Raw genomic sequence first — 7,362 nt, 5'->3', positions numbered from 1 at the left:
GACATGGAGCGGAGTAAGGCCAGAACCATGTAGGGAGCCCAGTGGGAGGAGAGCATCATCCCCCAGCCAATCACCCCTTTCATGAACTTACTAGGAGTCCTCACATCAGCCGACCTTTCACTACTCTTACATGGAAGGCAAAAGTGGCAGACAGGGGCGGGGAGAAGGCGGGGAAGAGGCAGAGCGGGAGGGGGCCAAGTTGCTGCACCATGGGCCTCTGGGTTGTACTTGCCCCCTGGGCTAAAAGTTGCCAGTCAGCCCCTGGTGTGGACAGGCTCGTGGGACTCAAAACAGAAGCATTGTTTTGCTCGGAAATAAATCAAGTTATACATGTTGAGAGGAACAGGAATAGGAGGAGTTCTGCAGTCCAGCAGGAAGGGCTGACAACGTTGCTTAGGATTTAAGTATAGCAGAAGCAACTCATGGGATTTCTGGCAGGATCAGCAGGTATTTTTCTGTACTTGCAGCTTTTTTAAAGAATGAAAAACATGGGGAAATGAGAATGTACTCAATATGGTTGATGTTTTTTTGTTTGTTTTAAAGCAGACAATCACTTTAACCTTATCTCTTCACAAAAGCAAACGATGTTTAATGTTAACTCAGCTCAAAGTTTATATCTTTGTCCGCTGCCGGGAATCACGACCGCGATGGTCACACCGTGGCCTTCAGAAAGCAATAGTGGAGATGTCATGAGTCAGTAACGAACCCATTAATAACCGTCAAAGAAAGGGAAATGGCTGTGTATGAAAAGGCCGGCAGGATCCAGTGCAATATATACTCGCTTTTCCCCAGCCTGTAATATATTTTTATTGAGAGACCGCACTGATGACCTTCTTGGTGATGAATACTCCGGCACTGTCTTTGGTGTAATACCTGTAAACAAGGGGCCAGGGTGACCTTTTGTCCAGCCGTTAGCGCTTCATTTTACCCATGACAAACCTCATGACATCATTGGCCCCTGTGCCCCTTGTGGTGTCAAAGATCTGCTCCGTAATAAAGAGAGAATGATTACCCTTCGTCACCTATGAACCCCAACAACACAAAGAGGCTTATATAAAATGTGATAGGAGTAGTCTGCTTTTGTATTAAAAGGTAGATTGTATTTTCCACATACATAGGCACCAGTTAAACTATAAAAATGAAATGTTTTGGCTAGCAAAGGGCTTTAATTACTTTTTGAACTATACAAAATTGCCTGGCCGTGAGCATTTGGTCAGAGGTATCCTTGGAAACGGTGAGAACGGAATGCACCGCCGTGCATCTAAAAGCAATAAGTGGTCAGTCTGCTAAAAATTGATATTACAGAATATACGTTTGGTCTCAAGTGGAGAAAAAACACAGATTGTTCTGGGAAGATTAGGAGCTCATTCACACCAAGTCTGTTACATGTCTATCTGTCACTCGTAATCCTTTGGAACTGGCAGTATAGGTGCACCTAGAGTACGTCACCCTGGTGTGCACCCCTGGCCATGTATGAAGATTGGGCAGAGAAGTAGGAATAAGGCAGAGGCATAGACATGTTTGATTCCAGCAAGTAGGAACAGCTCAAAGTTAAGCTTGGTACCCAACTCCGTACCTCAGTTGCAATGGCTCCTAAAGAGTAGTTCAATGCTCTTCACCCGCATGCAATTTAAAAAAATGTAGCTGCACTCTAGGTTCTCCAATGTCTAAATCCAACTTTCGTGTACCAGACAGGACATAGACCAGTCTCGCTCTTTGACATGTTTCACCCAGGCAATGGGCTTATTCACCGAAATGACTAATCCCATCGATTGGGTAGAACATGTCAGAGTGAAGATCTTAGTAGGGTCCATGTTCTGTCTGGTACAATTAAGTTGTATTGAGGCGCTGGAGATCCTGTAGCCAACGTCAGGCTGGGTGTTGATACAACACTAGGGAAGCATTGTTGAGAATTAGGTGTAAGGTCAGGGCAGCAGCAAACAGGAAAGCAGATGTAAGGCAGTCAAAGAAATGACTAATCCCATCGACTGGGTAGAACATGTCAGAGTGAAGATCTTAGTAGGGTCCATGCTCTGCCTGGTACAATAACGTTAGATTGAGGTGCTGTAGATCCTGTAGCCAACGTCTGGCTGGGTGTTGAGACAACACTAGGGAGGTATTGTTGAGAATTAGGTGTAAGGTCAGGGCAAGCAGCAAACAGGTAGGCAGATGTAAGGCAGTCAAAGAAATGACTAATCCCAGCGACTGGGTAGAACATGTCAGAGTGAAGATCTTAGTAGGGTCCATGCTCTGCCTGGTACAATAACGTTAGATTGAGGTGCTGGAGATCCTGTAGCCAACGTCAGGCTGGGTGTTGAGACAACACTAGTGAGCTATTGTTGAGAATTAGGTGTAAGGTCAGGGCAAGCAGCAAACAGGAAGGCAGATGTAAAGACAGAATAAGGTAAAAACCAGAAGAACAAGAAGGATACTGAAACTCGTAGGAACTAACCTTAGCTCAGCACTTAAACTTCCCACCTGGGTGATATCGAAATCATGTTTAGAATGTGCTAACAGATAGTAATGCAGAGTTTGCACCTATTGTACCAGACAGAACATAGACCCCTACCAGGATCCTCACTCTCTGACATGTTTCACCCCGCCAGTGGGCTTAATCATAGACTTGACTATGACTAAGCCCATCAACTGGTCGGAACATGTCAGAGCAAAGATCTTAGTAGGGTCCATGTTCTGTCTGGTACAATAAAGCTGGATTGAGACACTAGAGATTCTGTTGCCAACATCAGGCCAGGTGTTGAGACAACACTAGGGAGGCTTTGTTGAGAATTAGGCGTAAGGTTTGTGCAAGCAGTAAACAGGAAGGCAATCAGATGTAAAGACAGAATGGGGTCAAAACCAGAAGAACAAGAAGGATACTGAAGATCATTGGAACTAACCTTAGCTTAGCACAAGTGACACTAAACCCAGGATTTAAACCTTAAAAATGCATTCAAGAACCTTAACCAATAACAAAAATGTATCTTATTTGTGTATCACTCACCTGTAGATCCTCAAATCATCTCTGAATTGGTGCTGACACTGTCCTTCCTTCTAGATGGTGACTACTTTTGTTCTCCATGGTCCCTGTGTGTGTTGTAAAGTAGTAATCGCTCCAAGCTCGCTCCTGTAATGGACTACAATCTCATTACAAATTAATAAACTAAACATGAGATTGTAGTCCATCACAGGAGTGAGCTTGGAGCAGTGACTACTTTACAACACACACAGAGACCATGGGGAACAAAAGTAGCCACCCTCCAGAAGGAAGGACAGTGTCAGCACCAATTCAGAGATGATTTGACGATCTTCAGCCGAGTGATACACAAATAAGACACATTTATGATAATAGTTAAGGTACTTGAATGTATTTTAAGATCTAAATTCTGAATTTAGTATCACTTTAAACTTCCCAACTGGGTGGTATCAAAATCATGCTCAGAACGTTCTAATGGAGACTAATGCAGGGTTTGCAGCCAGAAGCCGCACATCTGGTCCAAAAGAGGGGGCATCAGAGTAACCAGCTAGGGAGAGCAGTAGACCAAAGTTCCCCCACAAGAGGTGAGCAGGAGGCTCTGGTTCTTGACGATCAGTTACTGTGCAGCAAAGCATCCACATTCCTGTTCTCTTGACTGATGACTCATCTTCCTAGCAAAGACACGGGAAGGAGACATCTCTCGGGAGACATCAAAAGCCACTTCGCCGTTTCTCCAGTTCACTGATGTGTATTTCGCATCCTTTTTAAAATCGAAAAAGTAAAAGTAACTGAAAAGACATGAGTCAGTCTTCAAACTCTTTACAAAGAAGAACAGCTTTTCACTTTGCGTATTTATTTACTGTTGTGTTTTCGCCTGACATTTCCTTCTACAGGAATGCTTATTAATTGGGCCGTCTCAGCTTGAGAGCGCCAAGTTACACAGGAATGACAGCACAAGCAACGCATATTCTCAGCGGTGGCCAGATGCAAGTTGCATCACTTGGTATCCGCCTGCCGGCCATTGAAGCGGATCAGGGGTGCGTTGCATCCCGTTGGTTCAGCAGGTGGGCACCTAGGAAATTATTCTGAGCATGCAGACAATTATAGAAGCCCCTAATGTGTTTCGTGTGATAACCAGTGAGCATCGGTAACCTGCATAATTTAACGTCTCCAATATCGTCTCTCCGCACCGGCTCATTGTGATGGCGTGGCCAGGAGTGTAAACAAAAGCGTTAGCAGTAATAATTTGTTAAGGGGCCCTGACGCAAGTCCTATCAGGCGGAGGGGGGGGGAAACGCGCAGCTTTTTATAATCCCTGACATGCTAATTAAAAGGCCCCCAACTGACTCCTTATTAGGGCCTAATAATCCATTAAGAATGTGCCGCTGACTGCGTTATGGGAATCATGAGTGCTGTAAAAGGTTTTATGGTCAATAATGCTCTGTGTGATGAGGGACAGTCACTTCTCCACACCAAGAGCTCAATACTATTTGGCAAAGGAACTCCGGGCAAGAGAGAATGTTGGTGGGATATTGTTGTCCTTACAGAATATCTACATGAAAAAAAGAGTTCCCAGAGGTCCAAGGTATAAAAGGTTTCCAACACTTGAAATAAGTAAGCAGGAATGGGAAAATATTTTAGGATGGACCTCTTAAATTGATGACTATGATTGTTAAAGTGGACCTGTACCCCGTCTAAAAACCACAGACTAAAAAACACATCACTAGGCAGCTCTGCATGCAGGGCCGGATTTCCAACAAGGCCAACCAAGGCCCGGCCTTGGGGCAGCAGGGAGTAGAGGGGCAGCAGAGGTGTGGAATTCCTATCTCCTGATGCCCTGGACATGCAGTGCCGGGTGCAGGGTGGGTAGTTGTTTTCTACATTTAGCCCTTCTTTGGGCAAGTCGAGCTAAATGTACAGCAGCGAAGCTGCCGCGGGTTCTGTACAAATGATCCCAGCGATGTCGCCAAGATCACTTGTATGCAGCCTGCAGGTCTGCCATTATCCATTGGGAGGGAGGGGAGTTGGCGGGGAGGGGGGCGCATCGGGTAACCTGGCCCTGAGGAAGCAGAGAGAGTAAGTCTGGCCCTGTCTGCATGCTGATATGGAATCATCTTACATTCATTAGTTAAACATATTTCTATTTTATACAATTTGTTTTTTTTTCCACTTCCTGGTCCTCTGGGGAACAAATGATGTCATTGTGACCAAGCGTTGCATCCTGGGAAGGTTACATCAGCAGAGCATTGCTGGGAAATCTCATGTGTAATCTCAGGAGATCTCAGGGAAAGACATTTTCCTCCCCTGAGAGAATGTGCATGGTCGCATGTGCCAGAGTTCCAGGAAGTAAAGGGAGATCTATTAATCTGCCCTTAGTAAAAATGGCCGCTGTGAGAAGAATGGGGAGGAAAAGAAAAATAAAGGTATACAAAGAATGCAAAGCCGGCAATTATCTAGAAGTGTGTGTTTGTAGATTGTCATCACTAAACATTTCTAAAGGTGTGCTTGTTGTTATTTCAAAGTCCTGGGTAACGTTCCTCTTTAATTACAGGCAGACAGCTCCGGAGGAGATCCATACAGAGATCTGGTGCACAAAGCCAAAATTGAAGAGATTTAAAAGGGACACAAACCTTCACTACTCTAGATATAAGAATGAATGGAGCTTTAAATAAAACTGATGGGAAAATAACACAATGAGAAGCAAATATTTGCATCATTAAGAGGATTACGAGAACATAAAAGGTATATTTTTGGAGTCGTGGAAACTTAAAGTGGCATTAAACCCTCAGTTTTTTTAACATAAACCAATACTGTAATGTGCGCCTTACTGTAATCCATGGTAGTTTCCCTTCTCTTTGCTGCTCTTCCTTTTAAATCCTCATGTCTTCTCATGCTGGGGGATAACTTCCCTTTGCAGCTCAGTGCCATTTCCTGTAGTGCTGGCTCAGGTTGTGAACCTTCACACAGACACCATGTATCCATTTCAGAGACAAGGCAGTCTGCTGCAAAACAGTTCTGCCCAGCATGAGAAGACATGAGGATTTAAACGGAAGAGCAGCAAAGAGAAGGGAAACAACCATGGATTACAGTAAGGCGCACATTACAGTATTGGTTTATGTTAACATGGTCTGAGGGTTTAATGTCACTTTAACATGAAATAGAAATGACATATGAACAATTGAAGGAGCGTGGTCCTAAGGGGTAGTCCCCCGCCTGTTAGTTTACAGAAACGGGTTAGCTTTTTGGATACAGAAGGAGAGATGGCAGATATCACAAATACCTCAGGAAAATACATCCGGGATGACTAGAACAGATAGGAAAATAGACCCAAGCTGGATACACATTGGAGCACTTTGATCCGTGGGTGGCCCTATCCCCAGATGTTGATCATCAGATCAATGTTTTTGCCGAAGGGACATGCTGGAAAATCACCAGCCGAACAGCTGCAAGCACCCGTTGGGTATTGTGACAGTGGCCGGTGCAGCTGTCAGAATACAATGTACACAACGGGAGATTTGTCCAACCGTGTCATTTTTGTGATATTACCATGTTTCTGAATATGAGTGTAACATGAAACATGGCCAGAAAAGTAAACTTAGCCCTTAAAAACATTTTGTTATATCTCTTCCATAAATGCAAATAATAATTGTTGATCCTGCCAGAAATCTTGTGAGCTGATAGCTTCCTGTGCCCTCTGCCAGTGCTGCACTCTTATCAGTTACATTGTTTCCAGCTATCTCTGTAAACTACACAACCCGACTACTCCGTGTTATGTAGAATAGGAGAGGGATGGGGCTCACTAGTCCTATCTTGTTTCTGTTGTCCTGATACAGTACGGTGAGTTAGCGTTGTCACCCTACGACAGGAAGCGCGTTACACTGTCACAAGGTGGTGCAGACTTGGCATGGAAGGAATGATGAGCTACGATATATGTGACATTTTTTGTTCTTGGGTTTAGATACACTTTAAATAACGAATGCGTTTCTTCTCGGCTGGGCAACCCCCGTCATGCAGCCGCCACCGCTGCGCCCGTCCTCGGAGAGTGCGTGTGAGGAGCTTTAATATTAATTTTTTTCCCCCGTTTTGGTACGCCTGCCTGTGGCTGCAGAGCTGCGCGCCCTCATTGGCTGCCTGCGCCTCTCACCGCACAGGATAACGGAGCGTCTCCCCGGTGTGCTCAGTCGTGCAGTGATTGGAGGGGCTGCCGCATTCATTCAAAGAGACGAGCGAGGCAGCAGCTCGAGTTTACTTCTTCGCTGCGTGTCCTTTCATCGGCAGAGGAGAGAGGGGATGAGCCGCGACGCACGGATGCCTCGGATCTAAAAAAAATAAATCCTCCTCCTGCCGAGGATCCGTTCCTGAATATCACATTTAGAAATATAGGAGTA

The 7,362-nt window shown here is 45.0% G+C and overlaps 1 long non-coding RNA gene across 1 annotated transcript in view; it reads right to left on the bottom strand.

The window, feature by feature from the left end:
* LOC108793679 overlaps positions 1 to 5,279 on the bottom strand; it is an 18,627-nt gene extending 13,348 nt beyond the window's left edge. Inside the window, exon 1 of the long non-coding RNA XR_001941656.1 lies at positions 5,268 to 5,279. This is a non-coding gene — a long non-coding RNA (uncharacterized LOC108793679). The remainder of the gene's footprint in view (positions 1 to 5,267) is intronic.
* Between the last annotated feature and the right edge of the window lie 2,083 nt (positions 5,280 to 7,362).

Source organism: Nanorana parkeri, unplaced genomic scaffold (assembly GCF_000935625.1).
Source record: "Nanorana parkeri isolate BGI_ZX_2015 unplaced genomic scaffold, ASM93562v1 scaffold772, whole genome shotgun sequence".
Classification (NCBI taxonomy): Eukaryota; Metazoa; Chordata; class Amphibia; order Anura; family Dicroglossidae; genus Nanorana; species Nanorana parkeri.
Note: the sequence above shows the minus strand (reverse complement) of the source record. Positions and strands in the feature narration are given on the sequence as shown.